Raw genomic sequence first — 22,486 nt, 5'->3', positions numbered from 1 at the left:
TCAGAACAATATTTTTGAAAGTGGCTCCCTAAAAGCGTTCTTTAGGTGAAGTTTCAGGATTTTTGATTTTTCCAACTTGGCCAGCCATTCTCGATATTTCCAGTCAGTGACTCTTAACTTCCGCTTGGGCTTGAACTAGTAGTCTTTGCATTTGCTAGCAATTTAAAGGGTACAAACTCATGTTGTATCCTCTGCCCAAACCCTGCAGCTTCAGGTGTATTTTCACCCAAAAAGGTCTTCAGTTCTGTGACCATTCCTGTGACCAAGGACTATATTCTGCCATCATATTAGATTTTGGACCGAGTTTACCAAAACTGTCATTTTCTGCCAGAAAATGGTTATTCATGATAAGACTTGCCCAGTATCTGCTATGTTGTGGTCCACTCGCAAGCCTGTCGGCACATATGTGACCTCTTTTATAGGTTTACACAGCTTGGGGTTGTGAGGTAGGAAGGCCAAGCCACCTGGGATGTCTTACACATGTCTGAAATTCTTTTTAATCCCTATTGTACTGCTGCATATTGTTTCATGGCACATTAGCAATACTTGTTTTACATTATTTTTAGGTGACTATTTGTTTTTGTGAAAAATATGATTTCCAGTTGAACGACTGCACATAATTTTACACAATATCAAGTCTATTGCATGTAATCAGTTACACGTGTTTGTGTGTTGCATGCACGGTCACTGTGCCTGGTTGCTGCATGTCATATGCATGTAGTAGACATGCTTTATGTACATGTAATTTTGCAGTCCCTTTGGCTTGTATTGTAAAAAATATTGATTTTCAACTTTTGATAGGAACTGTTACTGGGGAGTCTTCTTCTGTACAAGGCAGTTGTACATCCCAAGGGAAATTTCAGGCTAATCAAGGAGTCACAAATTCCAGGAGTCTTGATGAAGGTACATGCTAGTAGTAAAACTTTTCATACAGTAGGACCTCTATTATGTGGGCACCTTCAGGGAAATTGAGGTTTGTGTACTTTGAATACTTTGATGGGGTTAATTGCGTAGTGAATGTAGAATCATGTGAAGACAATCATAATGAACATGAGTTTGAATGTTTTATCAGTCCTCAAATTCTTTTATCTGCCATTGTCTTTTCCAAGAGAAAGCCAAACTATGGGTATTAAAGTGAATAAAGATGGTGAATTTTAAGGGCAATAATGAAATGCAAATAGTGAACTGATTAACATGACACGAGCGTGAGACAAAGGAAAATTCTGAGTCCTAAACAGCAATCGAACCCATGACCTCCCAAACACCAGGCGGGTGCTCTATCCACTGAGCTACAAGAACTCATGGAGAGCAAGGCCATTTGACTGAGTTCATATGTGACATGCGTCCTACATACTGTTAGGAATTCAGCACTGTCGAAGTCATTGTGAGTGTGGTAAGTGAATAAAGATGGTGAATTTTAATCTTAGTAATGAAATGTGAAAAGCGAACTGATCAACATGACACCAGTGTGGGACAAAGGAAAATTCTGAGTTTCTGACAGGAATTGAACTCATGACCTTTAGAACACCAAGTAGACACTCTATCTACTGAGCTACAAGAACTCATGGAGAGCAAGGTCATTTAACTGAGTTCATATGTGACAGGTGTCCTGCATACTGTGTGAAATTAACAGTCACTTTTCGCATTTCATTACCAAGCTTAAAATTCACTATCTTTATTCACTTATCACACTCACGATGACCTTGACAGTGCTGAATTGCGAAAACGCAGTGTTAAACTTTGCTAATCAGCCTGGCAAAACCTGGGTAAATGGATAAAAACAGATAAAAAAAATGAAAAAACACAATGAAAAAGCTAAAGACATAGGTCACTTTCGTGTCCAGATCTCAAAATTTGGCTTTGTGTGCATGCCCAAGTAAAAATGTCATAAAATGCCATGCTAGTGGAAAGAAAGGCATGCTTTCATGTTGTATTCATGCCTTTTTGAGTAGATTGGAGTTAATTTAGCTCATATCCATGCGGAACATGTCAAAAACATGTGGTTCCAGAAAATATCGACCATACCCCCACCACAGAGGGAACTTGAAATTCTGGAGGGTAGGGGGGGTTGGAGAGTCGATCTATTTTCCAGATGTTCTTCATTTCGATACAGAATCAAGTATCAATGTGTCTGTTAAGAAATCTTGTCTTATACCTAATAAGTAGTTCTTTCAATTGAAAAAATAGTTATAGCTTGAATACTTGTATTTGAATCGCATTATATTTGAAATAAATGTTCTTTCTTCAAAAAATACTTTCAATTGGAAGCTAACAAGTGCAAAGAACATGCTCTTTCATGGACATGGCTGCCACTACTTGTTATTAGTCTACATGAAGTCACTATGGATCGAAAAGCACCGTTGATTAGCCCAGTTTGTTTTGCATGTCTGTCTTTGAAGCTCTTTTAAGCAATCTAGCAGCAGTCAATTTCTTCTGTGAAAATTTGTTTCGTTATAGTGGGAGAAATGATGTTACGATTTCAGAGACTTGAGAATTTCTAGTTCTTGTTTATTTCTGTCCATTTGTATGTAATTCTGCAGTAAAAATTGGCTTTCTTCACAAGTGTTTTAGTGATCGTGTTCACAATGAAAGTATGGTGTCAATTTCATCCACACCCAGTTTATCGGCTGTTCAATGAAAATTGCAGCACATTTTAACAGGGGCATAGTCATATAGGAAGGTAATTTGATGAGTTAACATTTTATCTGTGTTTACTTGTAAAGATGTTTAAATAAATTGCTATATGTTTTGTTCGTGCATATCTTCAGGTGTTACAATAAATTGAGATTAAACAGCAGTGAGTGCAACGCAGATGGCCTTGTGTTTGGGGAGTTTACTTTAACTTGAACACACTTTCTTGACACAATGAATTTTTCCAGAAAGTATGGGGGTGATCATAATATTTTTACTCTTGGAAATTCTGGAGGGTTGTTGAGGTTATCTTTGTGTCAGAAAATGGAAATTCTGGAGAGATGGGGGGTCGTGCATAAAATTTCCTCCATGGTGGGGGTATGGATATTTTCTGGAAGTACACAATGTCTAAAAAATGCACTTTTCCCAAAAAGCTCCAGGTGTCAATGGGGTGGCTGCTTTTACTTTTATAGTGGGTCAACTGTAACTGCCCAAAAAATTACATGCCTAGTAATAGAATTATTTCATACACTTCTTAGGAGGTAGAGACAAAGGACATGTATAATACATGTGGGGACAACTATTAGTTATGATTTTGACAAAATTGAATTGATGGTTTGATTAATTTTGCTAGTTAGGGAATCGTTAGTTATTTCATTTTATTACACATGGTGTGTAAATTACGAGTACTGTAAAGTTAAACAGTAGTTCATCAGTTGACAAACCAATCAAAACATGCCAGGTTAGTCCAGGGTATGTGCTTTGAAATCTTGTTGAAACATTGGATGGGTCCTTGCATGTGAGTTTGATCAAGGATCAGCTCATGGGTTTGATGAAGTTTCTTGTTATACTTCCCAACTCAAAAATATGGTCTGATTGGAGGAGATGTGTCATGTGTCATGGGTCAAAACTCACTAACTCCCTAGTACAAATAAAACTCACAACTTAAACTTTTGACATGCACTTGATCAAGTCGTGTACCTTGAAACCACAGCAGAAATATTAATTTTCAACTTTTGATAGGAACTGCTGCTCATGAATGGGATTCTGCTTCGATAGAGGGCAGATGTACATCCCCAGGGAACCTTCAGTCCAATCAAGGAGTTGCAAATTCCAGGAGTCTTGATGAAGGTAAGAAGTACAAATTTAGATGCAGTAGAACCTCTATTAAGGGGGCACACTCATGGAAATAGGGGTTGGCCAATAAATAGGGGTTTATGTACTTTGAATATTTCTTAGATTGGGTTAATTGCATAGTAAACATAGAATCACATCAAGACAATCATAATAAACCCGTGTTTGAATGTTTTTATCAGTCGTCAAATTCTTTTCGGACTCTTATCTGTTGTTTGTCTTTTCCCAGAGAAAGCCAAACTATGTGTATTACATTTTGGGTGGCCGCTTTAAGGGGTAATGACAACTTTAACTGACAACTTAAAGTTTTGACTCGCACTTGATCAGGTCATGCACCTTTAAACCATGGCAAATTCTTGTGCCACGCGGCATCAAACAAATAATTTTTTTGCAGTTTTTTCTATTTTTGAGTTGCCTCGGGAGATGTAACAAAACACATAATGACTGGCCCCACAGGAAGCAGTGACCTGGTTTTGTTTCCCTTGGGGCTAGATATTAAGTGTTTAGTGATTTGAGAGTCTGGATGAGTTTGCCAGACTCTCAGCTATCAGTTGAAAAGCAGGGCATTTCTCAGCCAACATTTAAAGTTTTGACCAATTCTCTGCTATCAATTAAACCCCATCCAGAGCCATTAACTACGTGATTGGCCCAACAACACTTGCATTTGCATAATTAATGAGACATGTAGGAACAGGTTGAAACAAGTTTAATTAATCAGCAAATTGAAGCTGCAATAGATGGGAAGCGATTGAGAAGCAACATCAAAAGAAAATGAAAGAACTTGGCCATAACTGCAGCCATTTTGACCTCATGCTTGGTCAATTAATAGTTTAATTTGTAGCGCCATCAGTCAATAGTTGTCTAATGTCTAATTATTGTTGAAAAACAAGTTTCTTTTGGTGAGAAATTACAAAAATAATAAGGTATGCAACCTTAAGGTGTTTTGATGTTTTCATGGCAGGTTCAGCAGAGAAACTGGCTTCAAAAAAGTCTAAAAGGTCTTTATACCATAGTGGTAGTTCGTCTCCAAAGAAAAGAAGATTAGCAACACATGGTTATGAAGGTAACAGTCCAAAATGCTCAGTTCTTGATCTAGTGGAGCTGCTGCGCACCAAAGGTACGTGAGCAGAGCCCCACTGCTTAGAAAATTTGGTAACCCATAGAGCTAAAACATTTTGGTTGTCATCTGATTGTCCATCAGGGGATACACCCCTTCATGTAATTCAGTTTTCCCAGGTCTTTTCTCTTAGAGGTTGTGAGGGGCAGGTTTACATCTTTGATACTGGGCATCCATGCTATGTTCAGTTCAAGACACCTGTCAAAACAAGGTATTTGCTGAACAATATCATGTGACCAAAATGCGGGTTCATGTTTAGAACTCATCAAGTTCATGTGTTTTGTTGAAGTTGACTGCTGCCCAGGTTTCAATTGGATTACAGGCTCAAGGCAGGTTAACTTATTGTCATCAGGAGTTCTGCTTTTTAGGCTTGGCTAAATCTATATATTAGTTAAAATGAGAGAGGAGTTTTGCTTAAGAATGAACACAAGATTTTTATATCTAAAGTTAATAAAATACGACAGTTTTTATCTGAGAAAAGTTCTAGCTATCAGGGGTCGAAATTGCGACTCACTGGTCACCAATGCGACCAAAAATCAGGTCTTGGCGACCAGATATTAAGAACTAGTCGCCAGTGGGATGAGATGATGAGATGTTTTTTATTGGCATGGTTTCCTTTTTGAAGAAGCCTCAGCTGTGTATTACACTGTGATAAAACACAACGGGCATTTGAAAACACTCGAGAAATGTAGAAAACACGAGCCGCAATGGATGCTATGTTGAGGGAAACAACCCGTCACATTTCCATAACACCTAGCTACCAATAAGAATGTTCACTATTACTCAGCTTAAAAAAAAAAAAATGTTGAAAAACCTGTTGAGTATGCAAACGCAACTGCAAATTTAAAGAATCAATTCAATCTGCACAATATTACTAATTATAATATAGGGAGGACTCTGCACGCACTCTGATCTGTACATTGCTGAGTGAAACCCTCTAGGGATAGGATCTGTTGGTTGTTTTCTCTCTTTCTCTTTGTTTTAAAGTTTGTTCCCAGTCCATTAGTCCTGTCTTCTGTTGATGTCATTTAATGTCAACAGAAGGTGGCATGTGACTTCGCTCCCACAGTGTTTCTTCCCATCCATTAGCATAATCGATTTATGGTTAGTGGTTAACAGTCAAAGCAGTGTGTAACAAACAGCTGGAGTAATCTGTGATAGACTAATGTTTGTCTCATCCAGAGAGAGCAGTGCTATGGCTTAGTTGTGTCATTGCAATGCCTGGTGTAGAAACCAGAATAACCTCTGGTGTTGTGGGCTGCTTTGGTCCAAGAACAGACTTTGCCTTTAACTTAGTGACACTTAATTTCATGTATGTTGCAGATCACAAGAAGGAAGTTAAAATTCTCAAAGCTGAGTACAAACGACGGTCTCTTTTGAAGCCGCTTCCTTGGTGCAATAGCATTCAGTTACCACTTGAAGATGTGTACACAAGGTTAAAGTTTGTTTCACGACGAAAAACAGACTTCCAGCTTGAAAATAATGTTGTGAACTTGTGTGACATATTTGAGAGTTTTAACAAATGTGAGGATACCATGACGCTAGTAGAGGGAAGTCCTGGGACTGGAAAAACAACGTTTTGTCTTAAAGTTGCTTATGATTGGGCAAATGAAAAACCCGCAGAGGAGAATTTGCATGTATTACGTAGATTAGAATTTGTGCTACTCTTGAAATGTCGTGACATTGAAGGAGATCTAATGGAAGCCATCAGTGAGCAACTTTTACCTGAAGACATGGATCAAAATGCCAAGGATGAGTTTATGGATTACATCAAGGATATTCATAACCAGGGAAAGATTTTAATCATTTTGGACGGTTTGGATGAACTTCCTGAAAAATCAAAAGATCATGTGGATAAACTTCTGAACCGAAGAATTTTACCATTTTGCTATGTGTTAGCCACCTGCCGTCAAGAGAGAGGAATTTCAGTGCGTGCAGAGTTCAGCTTTGACATACTGTTGCAGATTGAGAACTTTACAGGAGAGGATGCTTTTGAGTACATCAGAAAGCATTTTGAGAATGTCTGTCCAGAGCAAGCATCGAATGCAGAGAAGCTTATTCAGCAAATTCAAGAAAATGCTTTACTACATGCGCTTTGTACCAATCCGTTAAATCTACTTCTTCTTTGTGTTGTGTTTGAGGACTATGAAGAGAAACTGCCATCTTCTCGAACAAAGCTGTATCAAATCATCATCCGTTGTCTTTTGAGGAGATATTGTGCAAAAAACAAACTGAAAGCTCCAGATGACGACATTGCTTTAGAACAGCAATTTGAAGAGAGCATACTCACTTTGGGAGAGCTAGCATGGAACTGCCTGCTGACAGATCGTCATTGCTTTTGTGAAGCAGAACTGGCCAAATTTGAGAGTCTAAATAAAGATCTGGCAGCTCGCTTCCTGGGTCTTGTATTCAAGGAAGCCAGTTTGAAGAGGATAAAGCCAGAACATGAATATTGTTATCTTCACAAAACATTTCAAGAGTACCTGGCTGCATTGTACCTAGTCCACCTGTTACTAAACAAACCAATTAACATCTTTGAATATTTTAATTTGCATTTTGGTGATATTGTCAGCAAGTACCGCCAGGTGTTCCTCTTTGTTATCGGTGTGTTGGACAAGGAAGCAAAGTTTCTGTTCACACAAATTGGTGAGATGGTCAAGAGTGACTGTGACTGGCTTGAATGCAGAGAAGAAGCAGCAACATTCTTTACAGAGGGCTTCAATGAAAGTGGAAACCCAGAACAAATGGCAGTTACTCTTTGTTCCCACATCCCATTACCACCGAATATAGAGATTGTTAACAGTTTTGAATGCTACCCTGAAAACCTTGTTTAGTTTTGAAGGCATGCAAAACCTTCTCACAATTGCAGTTTCCAGCTGGGCTTGTCGTGCGTGATGCAGATTCACTTGAAGATGACGAAGTAGATACCATCAAAGATTCCTTGGTGTCGTGCTTGCCTCTTACGACACTTGTCATTTCTGGTCATGAAATGACGACATCATTAGCAATGGCATTGTATGAAGGGCTTTCTGAAAACTCAACTTTATCTCAGTTTGTTCTTAATGTGTTTTTCAGCATCCCTGCAAATGTAGCGGATGTCATTGGAAAGGGTTTGGCTGTAAGCAAGACCTTAACAACTGTAACATTTACACTTACAGAAGAGAGGGGCGAGGCTTGGGCTAGTGCTCTTGAAAGAGGATTGTCTGCAGAGACCCCATTGGAATCAGTTATCCTCAAGATTGATGGTTTAATGAGTGATACTGCAATAACAGCTTTAATCAAGGTGCTTTCAAACGAGTCACTGATCTCTCTCTCTCTCTTTTCATTTTGGGAAAGATGCAGGATTCATTAGCTTCTGCTGTTAGCAAAGGGCTTGCAACAGTAACTGTCTTGAAGACTTTTTGTCTTGTGGTTTTTGGGGACTTAACCCAGTATGGTGCCTTAACTCTAAAGGATGGTTTTCTACAAAATCGTTCTTTAAATGACGTGAAAACGAAAGTGTATGGAGAGCTTCCCGACAACTGGACAACTGTTGTCCAGAATGTAATTTCAGCAAAGAAGTCATTGATGTTTTATGACTTTCATCCCAACCCCATCAGTCAAGTAACAGACACTTGGATAAATCATCTTCACCCTCTTGTGCTAGACAACAATTTTATAATATATAGATTTAGGCCAGCCTAAAAGCGGAGCTCCTCAGTTATTTTTCGGAATGACACTAATGAAAATAATCCAACTTGTATGAGGTAAATTGCGAATGATTTAATAGTTTCAGCCGGAACTAGTATTACATCAGCAGATCGAGATGTAAGATGGTGTGATTATGAAATATAGAGCCATGATTTCAAGGATTTCTTGGAAGCCACCAAAAATTTTGATCACATAACAGAACTGTCTTCTGTGCTTTTTGGTGGCATTTCTTGTTCTTTCCTACCTTATTCAGAAAGACAAGGCATTATTATTAATCATTATATTCTTCCTTGGCTAACATGGGGACTCCCACACAAAAGAAGCTTACACATTTTTTTGTTGTGGGGACTGATTGAAATGCAGTGGTTACAATATACTCAGTCCCTGAATCTCTACCAAATGAAATCTCACAAAAATACCAAAACAGTATACATATGTGAAAAGTTGGAAAGTTTTGTTTTCTAACTTGTCCCCAAAGATACATTTAGCCATCTTCACTATTGTATGGAGTCTCCTCCTGCTGGAAGGGTTTGCAATAAGCAAAATCACCCTCACATGAATGGTAATTATGATAGTTTTTTTTTGCTGATCATGAATACTTGCCTAGGTTTCTAATAATAATTTTATTATTCAATTTCAATGTGATTTGTTCTTTTTCTCGACTGGCATTGTGGACTACAAGAGCTGTTATTGGGTTCCATTAATTAATTTTGTTATGATTAAATTATACCAAGAATTATCAGTAAGCTAAGAGGAAGTTATATTATGTACATGTATTTTGTTTGCACTACACAACCAAATGCACTCCAAGGTTATCAGGCATAGGTACATTTGTCAGAAGAGCCCAGCATATCCAAGATATGTTTTGACTGACACATCAATTAAGATAATTTACAGCAAAATGGATAAAAAAAATACATCAATATCCTACATGCACCAAAGCCAGACATGGGGTTATATGGCAATCATTTAAACAACAGATTGAAATAATTTATAAATTAGAGAACACTATTTCTACAACAGAATGGAACAAATTAACCTTATCGGACATTGTGAATGGCAAGGCTGTCTGTAGAATGTCACAAATTTCTCAACCCTTTCTTTCTACAAAAATGCTAATCCTGCAACTTTGCTTAAGACCCAGTTCTCCATTTCGTGTTGGCAAAATATCAATTTATGCCATGTCCAATGCAGATTATCACAAAATTGATTTACAAGCTCAATAAATATCATTTTAAAGCCAAAAAGCCAATTATTTAAATAAACCATGAGTAAATTATCTCGAAGAAAAACTGATTAATTTAAAGGCACTTAAAAATAATTAGTTAATATGTGTTTTTTAATAATGTAATGCAGTGTATCTGTCACAATGTTGCAGCTATGATATTACTACAGACAGGATGGGTTGCAGAACTGAACCTCCAAGTCAGTTTATTCAATGAACTTGGTGCAGAATTTATAATCCCATCAAGTTGTCTGTAAATACAGAGAAACCAAACAAAGCATTACAATCATAAGTAATGAATTACTGAACACTTTTACATGTATGAACAGTGTATGTTCCATTAATATTGGGGATCTCTCAGGAGCTGCATCCATGATAAATTAATTTGTTCCCAGATGCATTTGTTTATAGAACTTTTCACAAATTAATATCTCTGTCATAACAGTGATCTCTGTGTTCTACAACAATTAGTACACAAGAAAAATACACTCAGTAAGATATTGTTTACAATAAAAATCAATGCATATAAGCAATCATAAGGACCTTAAATTTATATTTCCTCAGAAATATCTCACCAGACCATGGTTGCTTTGAAAATCTTTGATGTTTTAATACAGGCTCCCCATCTGTAAACTGTTCATATATTGACGGACAGGAACAGGCATGTAATTCCTTTCTTTGATATACAGTGTACTTCATTGTTAGTTGTTTACTGAGTGTTAGTAGTGAATCAAATGCTAGGGGTTGGTACTCCAACTTTCACTGTGGCAGGCTCTGCCCTGAAATACAAAGCAAACTTACATAACTGTTATGAACTTCGCCACTTGCTTTCGAGAGCAAATGCAATTTGCTTCAAACAAGAAACTGGAACATTGAGGGTTACAACAATGTGCACAGTCCCAATCACAGGGTCATCCAGGCTGTTTGGTTGTACATATAACTGTACAACTGTATATGAGTTCAGCTTCCAGAAGAAAATCAGAGTTTGTCAGGATAAATACTGATGTTCTTGCCTACTCAATGAATGAATGTGCAGTTTCAGAAGATATTCACACCCAACACCCATTCATGGCCAGTCTTTAGAAATTCCAAATTAAAGTATCAGGAATCAAGAGCTCTAATAGAGAAAAAACCTCCATGCGGGGTATGAATCTCCTCTTGAAGAAAACAATGTCTGAGAAATCATTAATTACAAAATAATGTTTAAGAAACATCTTACCTTTCAGAGAATTTTGTAATCTACACTGTCTGGCCAGTTCATATATTTGACAAGTTGGCACTGGGTGTGTTTGTAAATTTGTGCACTTCAACATCACATTACTATGTAGTAGCACTGGTCAACTAAAAACAGCATAATTTGGTTAATTAATATACACTGTACATTATTAGGTTGAAATATTGGTGTAGATTGTTGCACATCAACAGATACTGAAACTATTTGCTCCTGAATCACAATGAGTGAAAAATCGTGCTTGAGACATTTACATGTACATGTAACAGCCCTCCACCTCAGAACCATCACAGATATGATATGATATTTTTAAACTCTCTGAAATTTCAGATTATTCAAGATTAACATATGCACATACATCATCTGGGGCAACCCTAAAACATTGAATTTGGAAACCGAAATCCGGAATCCAGAATCTGGAATCCAGAATCTGGAATCTGGAATCCGGAACCAAAAACCGGAATCTGGAATCCAGATATTATGAATGATGATAGAAATAATTCACCTCAGCAATGTCCAATAAATAAATATGAGCAAAAATTATTTTGTTATTTATTTTCTTGGCTTTACTTCAGCCACAGACTGTAATTGCTAAAAAATTATTGACTAGTTCTGAACAACCCTTAGCTATATATCTGGCCTGGTTGTTCAAAAGCTGCATAAAGCTATCCATTGGGTACATCACTATCCAGTCAGGGTTACTGAGTTTTTGGGTGGATAGAGTTACTCATAGCCTGCCAGCAGGCTCTAGTATCTGTCTCTAGTGTCTGAGCAGGCTAAATAGGTATCTAGTGTTTTTCTGCATTGGCATGTCACCAAGAGCCTTCATGCAGCTTTGCCACTCACGTCCCCAGCCCAAACACGAGAGCCTGCTCATAGGCTAAGTTACCCATCTTTTGTTCAAGCTGGCCCTAGTGAGAGCCCACTTCTTGTCTAGATCAAATTGCTCTGAGAAGACTGGTGAGCAGCACATTAACAACAAGCTATTATGGGCTATTGCAGTGAGTTTCTGGCAGTCTTTTAGCATCTTTTAACAACATGTGGTCTGATCTGTTAGCAAGTGAGAAGCAGACAGAAGTAAGTGTGCAACATTTCTACAAATTGTTTTAATATGATGGCCGCCAAGAGTATGAAAGGCTGATTTGTCACAGTATCAGTGTGGAAATTGTGTTAATCTGGAATTGGTCTCATATCTGTTGGAAAAATCAAATTTCATATTTAGACCAGATGGGTTAGCCTTTGGACTTCGAAAGTGGGGGCGTGACTGTCAATGTACAGGGGGCTGCCACTGACGGACATCCTGTTCTCTATGACATTTTCTATCTTGTTCAGCATCTACTAGACATAAAGAATAAATTTACACTCCTGGTAAATTGAAGATCACTTATTAAACAAAATGGCAATTACCAGCAAGCTTATTTTAGACACTCTCAAGGTGCTTGGAATAAAATTAAGACGCACTTTACTGAGATTCTCATAATCATAGCCCTCACTAAAATTAACGGTTGCACGATTTCAACAGACGGGGAATTTTTGTTTTAAAAAAGGTTAAGTTTGAGGTCCTTTTTACTTAGCAGCTTACTTTTTACAGTCAAAAAGCTAAGCAAAACAATTTTCGCATATTTGAAGAACTTATTTTCTTTGATTTGTGGACTCCGGTTTCCGGTTTCTGGATTCCGGTTTTTTGGCTCCAGATTCCGGATTCCGGTTTCTGGGTTTTAGGGTTGCCCCATCTTTAACAGAGTGTTTGCTTCACATTCAGTTTACACATGGCTGTTATCCAGCATAGGCAGACTTATAAGTTTTCCTTCAAAAATATATTGCAACAACTATTGCATCTTTCATTACCTATTCTTGTTATGAAATGACACAAAATCCAAGAACAAGAAGTCATAAGCATAAAACTAACTTACGTGGTAGTACTTACAGTTCCTCTTACTGTCTGCATATGCCGTCCATAAACTGGTGCTGCCTGGACAATGTACTCATTATTTTTCTGATCACACCTTTTAAAACGTCACTGTTATATAATTTGCCCTGAAAAAGCAATACATGAAATGTTATGCCTTTGGCAGTCACCAAATACCTTTACATGATGTATAATGTACACCATATCAACATTCACAATTCTTTTTACTTTCATTGTAACTCTTTTGTGTCATTTTCCCTCACTTGAAGACAGGACTTCCACATTAGGTGATAATTTGCCTCTGGAATCTCTATGAATTCACAGGGAGTGATAACAATTAAATCGTGACTAATTTTAGCAAAGGAGGCGTTCAAATGTCAGATTTTAAAGCTAAGTTTATACAGTAACTTTACATTACTCTTCGTGTGTATATATATATATATATATATATATATATATATATATATATATATATATATATATATATATATATAACCTCTAAATTATTGCACCTATAGACAGAAGGTGTGCTGGAGGAAGAAATGTTCTAAACTCTCTGAACTTTTCCCCCTTACCTGTAACAGGATGACTATTATGAACTACGGTTTGTAACCAACACCAACATCAGGTTATGTATACACATGTATGTTTTGTTGTCGTCTGTAATCATAAAAAAAATAAAAATTTAAAATCCTCCATAATGTTCATACTCAATAACACTGCTACATGTAGCGCTGTTATTGGAATTCAATTTAAGTGAAACTGTTGCAACAGCTCTCTCAAAATTGTTTCTAGTAGTTAAGGCAGGATAACAGAATATACATGTAGCACACAGCAAAGGCTAGAGATACACACATGTTAGTTATCAGTTAGGATTTGGTGAGCTTCTGTGCTGTAGGTATGGTGGAAAATAATAGATTATCAGAAATGAAGGTTCCTGAGACATTTTGACAGCACTGAGAGGAATTAATATATAAATTCACAAAAGAAGAAGTTCTTGCCCTGTCCAGTTCTCTGTAATAAAAATATCATTCACATACAAGTCATTTATTATATATGGTTTGTGTTTAAAACCGATATAATGCACACTCTGATTGGCCAATTCCAGTGCATTATTTACATTTACATGGTATACCTCGGTAAAATCATAAAACATTGCGTGCGACTAAAATAAAAAATATAACAAATAAAAAATAAAAAGAAATGCCTAATTCATAACAATTTAAAATATTCAACACTAAAATGAATGTAATTCTTTACTTGAAAATTATTCTCCTGTAATGCCCACGGGCCAATTACAGGCATGCTAAAACGTCCTAACACAAAGTAAAAGGAAATTAAGAAAACTATTGCTTTTTTCCGGAAAATTGTAGCGACTGAAGACAATGATGGAACACTCTGAGAGTGCATTCTATCAACCTGATGAGATAATATTTAAGGAGAATAGAGAATTCACAAAGTTATGTCACAAACGAATTGGTACAGGACAGGAGAAAGGAAACTGTACAGCCAGGAAGAAACTGAAACTTCGACGAGCAAAAAAGTATGCATGCACAACAAAGAAAACAGTCAGTGACATTCATTTAATAAGTTAGTTAATAAAAAATTAGTGTGAAGAAGAGAGCAGAGAGAGAGAGAGTGGAGATAGGAGAACACTCTCTCCAACTAAATTGTGTGTATATGTATGTAAAAGTTATTCTTATTACCGAGAAATGGTCAGGGCAAGAACTTCTATTACACTGTTCAATTTACCGAGTTAATTAGTACCATCTCACTTTTTAGGAACATTTCCATATTAAGTGTAAATACTGTGTTGGGGAATAACCTCTTATTAAGAAAATAGGGTCCATGTACCCCCAACCAAAAGCAGTGGCACAAATAAGTATGGGTTATTGACCAAGTGTGAGGTCAAGATGGCTGGATATTGGCCAAGTTCTTTTTTTTGCGTGTTTATGGACCGAGACGGAGTCGAGGTCCAAAAACACGCAAAAAAAGAACGAGGCCAATATCCAGCCATCTTGACCGAACAAGCTTGGTCAATAAAGGATTTATTATATGGCTTTCGGGGAAATTTTTCTTGCGGGACACGGCGGGTAGTCCCGAGCGGGCAAGATAGCTCCATCTTGCCCGCTCGGGTAGCCAATCACAGCGCAGGATTTGATTCATCTTGCCCGCTCACGGAGCTAGCCATATAATAAAATGAAATAGCCAATCAAAATCAAAGCAGAGCTTTATTTGTAGACAGGATTGCCATGCATAATCGTCTACTCGACATTTTGGACTATATAAGCATTTCACCAAACCGAACTGATTGGACAGACAACAAAATAAAACGAGGAAATCTACATTATAAACACAAGATGCATATCACTACATCTAAGCTCGAGTATCAACAGCAAATCCCTTCTCAATGAAAGGTGACCGAATAAAAGAGAGGATAAAGAAAATTCGTTTAAGCTTGCGGTGTTAAAGTTTAAAAATTATTCACGCTTAAATTTGAATATTACTGAGAGTCTGTAATTTTGCCGACGGCTTAATTTAGCTTTGCAGTCATTTTATTGGCAGTAGCTTTACCAGTCTTCAACCAAATTAACCTCGGAATTCACAAAAGCATTTCGCCAAACCGAATAAATCGAACTAACAAAACGAGGAAATCTCCATACTTTGTAATCACAATATGCAAATATTCACATAGGAACAAAAGTAAATTTAGCAAATCCTGTTCGCTTCGGCTTAAAATGGTTTGTAGACCTTTCTCGGTTTTCAACAACAGAAGAAATTTTAGCAGTCTACGAAGCGGCAGTGCTAACTAACTCAGAGAAAACTTCAAAACTCGCCCGGCCGTGTTTACAAGTACGGTTTTGGATAAGCTAATTTTTAGACGTGAGGTTATAAGCTTAAGTTGACGACGAAAATAGACAGAAAACTTAATTTGTTCACAACTTCCAGCAACCTCCAAAGCGACCCACGTGTTATTGTTTAGAGACGAGCGAAATTAAAACCATGCAATTTTTAAAATCTCTTACAGCATGGCTTCAAATTAGGAAGACTTTTAATGGATTCCAATTGAAAATAAGCTTCTATCGCCGAGGCAACTTGTTAATTTTCATAGCAAACGCAACAACAAAAGTCACTTACCGCAAGTTGGCAATTCAGTTCGGCCAGTGTAAATCTTCCAGGCAGAAACTTGCACCAAAAGTTATGAAGACTGAACTGAAGTTATATTTTCGATAGACCAACGAATCAACCACTTCTTTCCGCTACGTTTACAGTTTTGTAATTTCTCTAAAACGCTCGGGTACGTTTGATTTCTCTTGTTCATCACCTGACCAAATCAGGTGACTTTTGAATTTTCTTGCACGGCTGCACAGCATCACGTTCGCGCGAATTTTGAACCTGGCCATGGGGAGTTCGGCAGTCTTCTGAATCAGTTTGTCGGGTACTTTCGCCTCCTTTCTATAGCCCTCGTTAACTTTGGTTCACGGCATTGTTCGGTATTGTTTCACTTCCTTTCTCTAGCCCTTGACTAGCTATAATTTACGGCATTGTTCAGTACTGTTTCGCCTCCTTCCCCAGCGCTGGCCCGCTCAGTCTTTTTCGCGATCTTCTTCGCTACTTCTTTGCCTGTTAATTCTTGCTTTCTGTTTATTGCTTCAGTGGAACCCTGTCTTAAAAATATTAGATCAACCTCCGCTATCGTTTTTCTTTAAAAATCCCGCCAAGAAAAATGGCATTCTCCCGCTACAAACCGCGGGTGCATGTCTCTGTCAACCTATTAGCTGGAGTATGGCCGCCATCTTGCGCGACTCCGTCGTCGTCGTCGTCGTCGCCGTCGTGCGTACGCGCCCACGAGCAATACCGCTAGCTATGATAACCATGAGAAAATCAATTCATGGGTTTCCTTTTGTTCCCTATATGGGTATGGGGCTCCGCTTGGCGGCCCTTCGGGCCGCCGGAGCTCCGCTATCAGAACACTCCTTAACTTTAAACCTTTGGGGTGAGCTTGATTGTGGCGGAGCAGAAGCCCTTGGCAAAGTCTTAAGAGGGTCATCTCTTTCCAGCATGACTTTAAATGTCTATGGGAAAATAGCAGATGATGTTGCAGAGTGCTTAGCAAAATGCCTCGAGCTACACAAGACACTACCGTCTGTTACTGTCAACATTTTGTGCGAGCTGACTGAAGAGAGGAGAACTGTCCTTCAAAGATTGCTAAATACTCAAATTCATTCTTCTGCAATGGATTACCAGAACAGTTCATTGCAGGATTCTTTTTGTGAAAGCCATGGCCTCTCTGTTAATGCTCCTTTAGAGTTAACAGCACTGTTTGACAGTGTTAAGAAAAGGCAAACAAGGACACTTAACCTCACCATCAACAACCACAGTGACACAGGCGAAGACTGGGCACATGGTGTGAGTGATTCTTTGGCCAAAAACCCATCACTGACTACCCTCACTCTTGCAATCAACAACTTCAGTGATGCAAGTGATGACTGGGTACATGGCTTGAGTGATGGTCTGGCAGAAAACTCATCACTGACTACACTCAGTCTGATAATCAACAACTTCAGTGACATGAGTGGAAAATGGGGCTACACTCTTGGTAATGTTTTGGCAAAATTTCCATCATTAACTGAGCTCAGTCTTGTTATTGATGACCACAGTAAGATGAGTGAATTTAAAGGACGTTTGGCCAACAGTTTGACAACAAACACATCACTAACAACTCTCAGGATTACCATCAACTGCCGCAATATGACTACATTTTGGAGGGGTCTGGGTGAATGTTTGAGGCAAACTATGTCATTAACTACCCTCAGCCTTACAATCAACAACTACAGTGACATAAGTGGAGACTGGGCAGACGGTATGGATATTGGTTTGGCCAAAAGCACTTCAATTAGTACTCTAAAGCTTGTAATCAACAACTATGGTGACATGTCGGGAATCTGGGGACACTGGTTGAGTGGTGGTTTGGCAGGGAACAAATCATTGGCTACACTCACCCTTAAATTTAACAACTTCAATCTCTGCTGCGATGATATAAGTGGTCAGTGGACAGATGGTCTGGCTCATGGTTTGGCAAACAACACGTCATTAAGTACGCTCTGTCTTGCTATCTGTGACTATGGTATCACAAGTGGAGAGTGGTTAGACAGTCTGGGTAAAGCTCTAGTGATTAACACTTCGTTGACAACACTAGCTCTGACAGTCAACAATTTTCCACGCATTGAAGTGAGTGTAGACTGCTTACAAGGTCTGTTTGACAGGTTGTCAAAAAGTGAGTCATTAACAACGCTGAAATTTACGGTGAACAACCAAGACCTAGATGGTGGAAACATTGCATGTGATTTTGATCTACGCAACTGCTTGGCAAATTGTCAATCATTATCTTTACTTGATGTAACAGTAAGTTTATATGGAGTGGCAAACTGAGATCGAAGGAAAAATTGGTAATATGACCAAGGTATTTGTGTCTTCATTATATACCACACAACTGAATCAGATTTAATTTTTATCCATGACATGGTTGTAGGCTATGATATTCTGCAAAATTCCTTGGATTGGCCAGACTAATGATTAGATCAACCAGATTAATGTTTCAAGTTCTGCTTTAGTCAGGAGTACTAACTGGCCTCTTGAAAGGATGGAATTTTGTCTGGGCAAATTAAAGTTGTGTGTTTATTACCTTTTTTCGCAATTTTTTACTTTGTTTTACAAAATTAATATTGAAGCATTAACCAACTCATTAATATTCTGGTTTTTATATTATTTTGAGAAACAAAACTATCTTTTTTATGTGTGGTACATAACAAAAACTCTATTTCTATTATAATAATTTCAGAGGGCATTTAGAAAAGAATCCAAAGATAGAAAGTTGTATCCAATCTGGAATACTTCCTGCCAGTACTGAATCAGCATTTATTATATAAACACCAATGGAATACCGGGTGAGCTTTCTTACGAAAACATAATATCTTCACAATATCTTCAAAAGATCACCATTGCTATGGTTACATAATGAATCACGACTTTCCTTGCAGAAATTAAATGGTTTGGTATTTAATCGGTGTTCATATGTTAAAATTAACAGAACATTACATGGCTGCTTGGAGATACAAAATTTCTCTTCGAGTTATTCACTTCTGATAGGCTGGTAATGTAACTAACTTCTTTTTGATTGGCTCAGAGCAGCATGCTAAAATGTATTGCTAAAATGTATTTTAGCCAGATCGAGACCTGAATTCTCCATTTTAGGCCTCAAAATGAACCAGAATGCCCTATGAAATTATTCCAATTTTTTACCTTGAAGACTACACTTGTTTGCTCATTTTATGACTTTTTCTTTAAATGTTGATGCCTCGAAAGTCAATGCAGAGAATAGATAAACTGAGCAGTGGAATCGCTGCAGTAGGAGTTGTCAATAGCTTCCCTTCCAGTTCAAGTCATTCTAGAATAGTTGTATCAGGTGTCACATAATTTGCATACTTTGCATACTTGGATGCATGCTCAGGTGTGGAGACTCTCTAAAATGATCGGGTTGGTGCATTTTGCTGACCCCCAGTCCATGGACTACCAAAATGGACTACTTAAATGGACTGCTAAGTGGACTACCCATATGTACCACCTAAAAATAGAGAAATTCCAAAAAGAAAGAAAGAAAGATTGCTTTTTTCAGATGCAGGTGCATACTGTTGAAAAGAAACTATCAATGTTAAGCCCCAAGGTACTAGGATTGGGGAGGGGGAAATTGACTCGGAGGGCTTTCTGGATCAGGAGGTGTTAACACTTGGGTGCTGCCCCAGGGTTGGAAATTTGACATGGCAGCAATGTCTCTGGCAAAAGCATGTTACCAAGGGATGGGATTTCAACATTCACTAGGTGCATGCAGTGAGGAATCTGACTCTAGCTTCCTTGAAATTGTGAAATTCCCCTGGTTCTACCTGCCCCTTCCCCCTGCCTAACAGCAGATTACAATGTCAGAGATATTGATAACATGTGATTTCCCTGCACCACAGTACTTTTTTTTTTTTATAGAAAGGGCTTTAGAAATCAAGATATTATTTTTGGGAAGAAACATAGGCTAATACAAAAACCGTTTTTCCAGTTGAAACACACAGAAGATCAGAGGGTGCAAGACTTATAGAAATGGACATAACAGCCACGTCAAATTTCCAAACCCTCGCTTAGGGGCAGCACCCAAGTGTCAAAATCCCTACCCAGAAAGCCCACCGAGTCAATTCCCCCCCTAACCCTGGTGTTTAACGTTAATGTTAATCCCCAGGGTAGGGGGGGCACACCCTGGGGAATTTGACATTTTCAAGGAAGTTAGTCAAATTCCCCACCCCTGGGCACCCAGTAAATGTCAAATTCTTGTCCCAAGGGTAACTTATTCCTGTCACAGACAAACCTTAGTAATGATGCTTTTTAAATAGCTTTCAAACAGTGTTTATGGCAATACATAAACCACAGCCCCAGAAGGTGACATCATCTGTGGGGCAGAGTGATGGTGGCCAAGATTCTATTACACATGCTTGGTGGAACATGTGCCACATTGGGTCGAAAGAATCTGTTCTTGATTTCCTTTGCGCATGGTGTGCGCGTGACTTCTGGGTATTACCTAGACGGTACACAACCCTCTATTTTCTTGTATTTTTATTTCATTGTTGAACAAGTGAATAGAATCGCAAGAGAACTAGAGAGGCTGTGAAAAGTCTGGGTATTACCAAGATGGTGGAGACTCATTTCCAGCTTCTCTCCATCTTCCAAGATGTTAGCCATGCCAAAATTGCTACCCAGGGGAAGGCTAGCCAAGTCAATTTCCCATGGGTAGCCCCCACCCCCCACCCTGGGGCTTAACATTGATAGGTGCATTATTCTTTCCAACAGTATGAGTCTGCAGATTGTTAGAAAAAATCCAGTCTTTTTTTTGGAATTTCTCTCTTTTAGGAAGTCCATTTTGGTGGTCCGTTTCGGTAGTTTATCATGATAGTCCATTGACTATGAGTCAGCGAAATGTACCGACCCAAGATGATCACACCTTTGCATTTACAGGGACTACTGCATATACAGTGTACATGCCAACAGTTATTTCAAGGGATCGTTGCAATCATTTACATCTATGCACCACTTTGTATGAAAACATGTTTTATTCATCAAACTTTCAGTGATTCCTTAACAAACTTTCTGTTGTTGGCTTAGTTTTCTGATCGTCATTGCAATTTTGATCACAAATTAAGCATGCTTTCATTCTTCAACTGGTGCTGTGTAGATACAAATGATTACGGGCCCATTCATGAGAGACTTGATTTGGAAATTTGATCAATTCAAAGTTGTTGACGTTGTCTGTTTGACTCTAGGAGTGTAAAAGGTTGAAGGTCAAAATCAACTGAGCTTTGCAATATCTGTACTTAAACTTTTAGGTAGTACATCCATTGCAACCTTGTATTGGTCCTTAATATGATCCCTATAATGTCATACACTGCACGTCTATTGGTTAATAGCACATGTAAATGTTTATAATGACAAAATTCCGTTGCTCTCTGGGCTGTATTGGAGTAATTTAGTGTGTCATGTTTCAAACTAGTAGAACCAGAGACTTACCTAACTTAGGTGGAAAAACTACAGGCAGTCCATTCACACAATACACGAACTTGGAAGAATGAAGATTTTCTAAGTCGGAAGTTGAGTACATATTTTATGACTTTTTCTTGTCCAGGTTTCCTCTTAGTAAACCGATCAAACAAATTTATAATATCAACCAACGGAAAAATGACTTGGAAAAATTTGATCGGTTGAAATTAACAGCTGAAATATGGCCAAATCTGCTAAGAGCATGCACTTGTGTCCTGTCAATCTTCACCAAGTTCGATTTTGTGAGCCTGGGCTACTGCAAGTCTGGAACCCTCGACTGTACATAGTGATTAACTCAAGGTTGGCAGATGATGAATAATTAATTAATTAATTGTTAATGATAAATACGTATTGAGAGGCACAAGGGAAGAAGACTCTTTTTGGTCAGTTCGTAGGTGTTTCCTTATTTTATCCTCTCGAATTGTTTGTAGTCAGAGCAACAGAGACAACAATGATATATTCATTAATGCTTTTTTCTGTCGTTTGCTAAAAATTGAGAATGAAGATATTTCCAGCTCTTGGCACCGATGACTATATAGTCATGTCCATGTGGTTGATCAGAAGTGAAATGTTACTTTCATTGTGGTTTCACGCCAGTGGTTAAGACAGTGCTTTCTTGGCACAAATTGCTTAATGCTAGTTAATACTTGATTCCTCAACTGTATATAAGAAATTGCTGTTCAATAATTTTAATAAAAGACTACATGTTGAACATAAAATGCAAAGCTTTTTAATTGTAGATTTTCTGTTTTACATTGGTGAGGTTTTCTTCGGGCTTATAAATAGCTTATGATAAGCAGAGTTTACATCTAGGGAGGTGGGGAGACTTAATAGCAGGAAAGAAAAAATATATTTGTTAAAAAAAGTCAGTAAATGGTTTGAAATTGAGCTTATAAATACGAGTTAACGATTCTGATG

General features: G+C 38.0%; 1 long non-coding RNA gene and 1 pseudogene across 3 annotated transcripts in view; one reads left to right on the top strand and one right to left on the bottom strand.

Moving 5' to 3' along the window:
- The window catches only part of LOC149107241 (uncharacterized), a 31,826-nt pseudogene extending 12,915 nt beyond the window's left edge, over nucleotides 1-18,911 (top strand). The window contains exons 3-7 of the transcript XR_016209538.1: nucleotides 802-903; nucleotides 3,655-3,762; nucleotides 4,727-4,828; nucleotides 6,206-8,560; nucleotides 16,811-18,911. The product of XR_016209538.1 is annotated as an uncharacterized LOC149107241 (transcript). The remainder of the gene's footprint in view (nucleotides 1-801; nucleotides 904-3,654; nucleotides 3,763-4,726; nucleotides 4,829-6,205; nucleotides 8,561-16,810) is intronic.
- On the bottom strand, nucleotides 8,620-13,373 carry LOC149107242 (uncharacterized). Of its 2 annotated transcripts, none has more exons than XR_016209309.1 (4): nucleotides 12,942-13,373; nucleotides 11,017-11,138; nucleotides 10,373-10,576; nucleotides 8,620-10,048 (listed from the first exon to the last, which is right to left on the bottom strand). It is a non-coding gene; the product is annotated as an uncharacterized LOC149107242 (long non-coding RNA). The 2 variants fall into 2 exon arrangements; XR_016209310.1 differs by having other exon boundaries at nucleotides 12,956-13,373.
- Nucleotides 18,912-22,486: the final 3,575 nt, after the last annotated feature.

Source organism: Orbicella faveolata, unplaced genomic scaffold (assembly GCF_042242905.1).
Source record: "Orbicella faveolata isolate gen_17 unplaced genomic scaffold, um_ofav_v1 contig_27, whole genome shotgun sequence".
In the NCBI taxonomy this organism is placed as follows: Eukaryota; Metazoa; Cnidaria; class Anthozoa; order Scleractinia; family Merulinidae; genus Orbicella; species Orbicella faveolata.
This window is presented reverse-complemented; position numbering and strand designations above follow the sequence as displayed.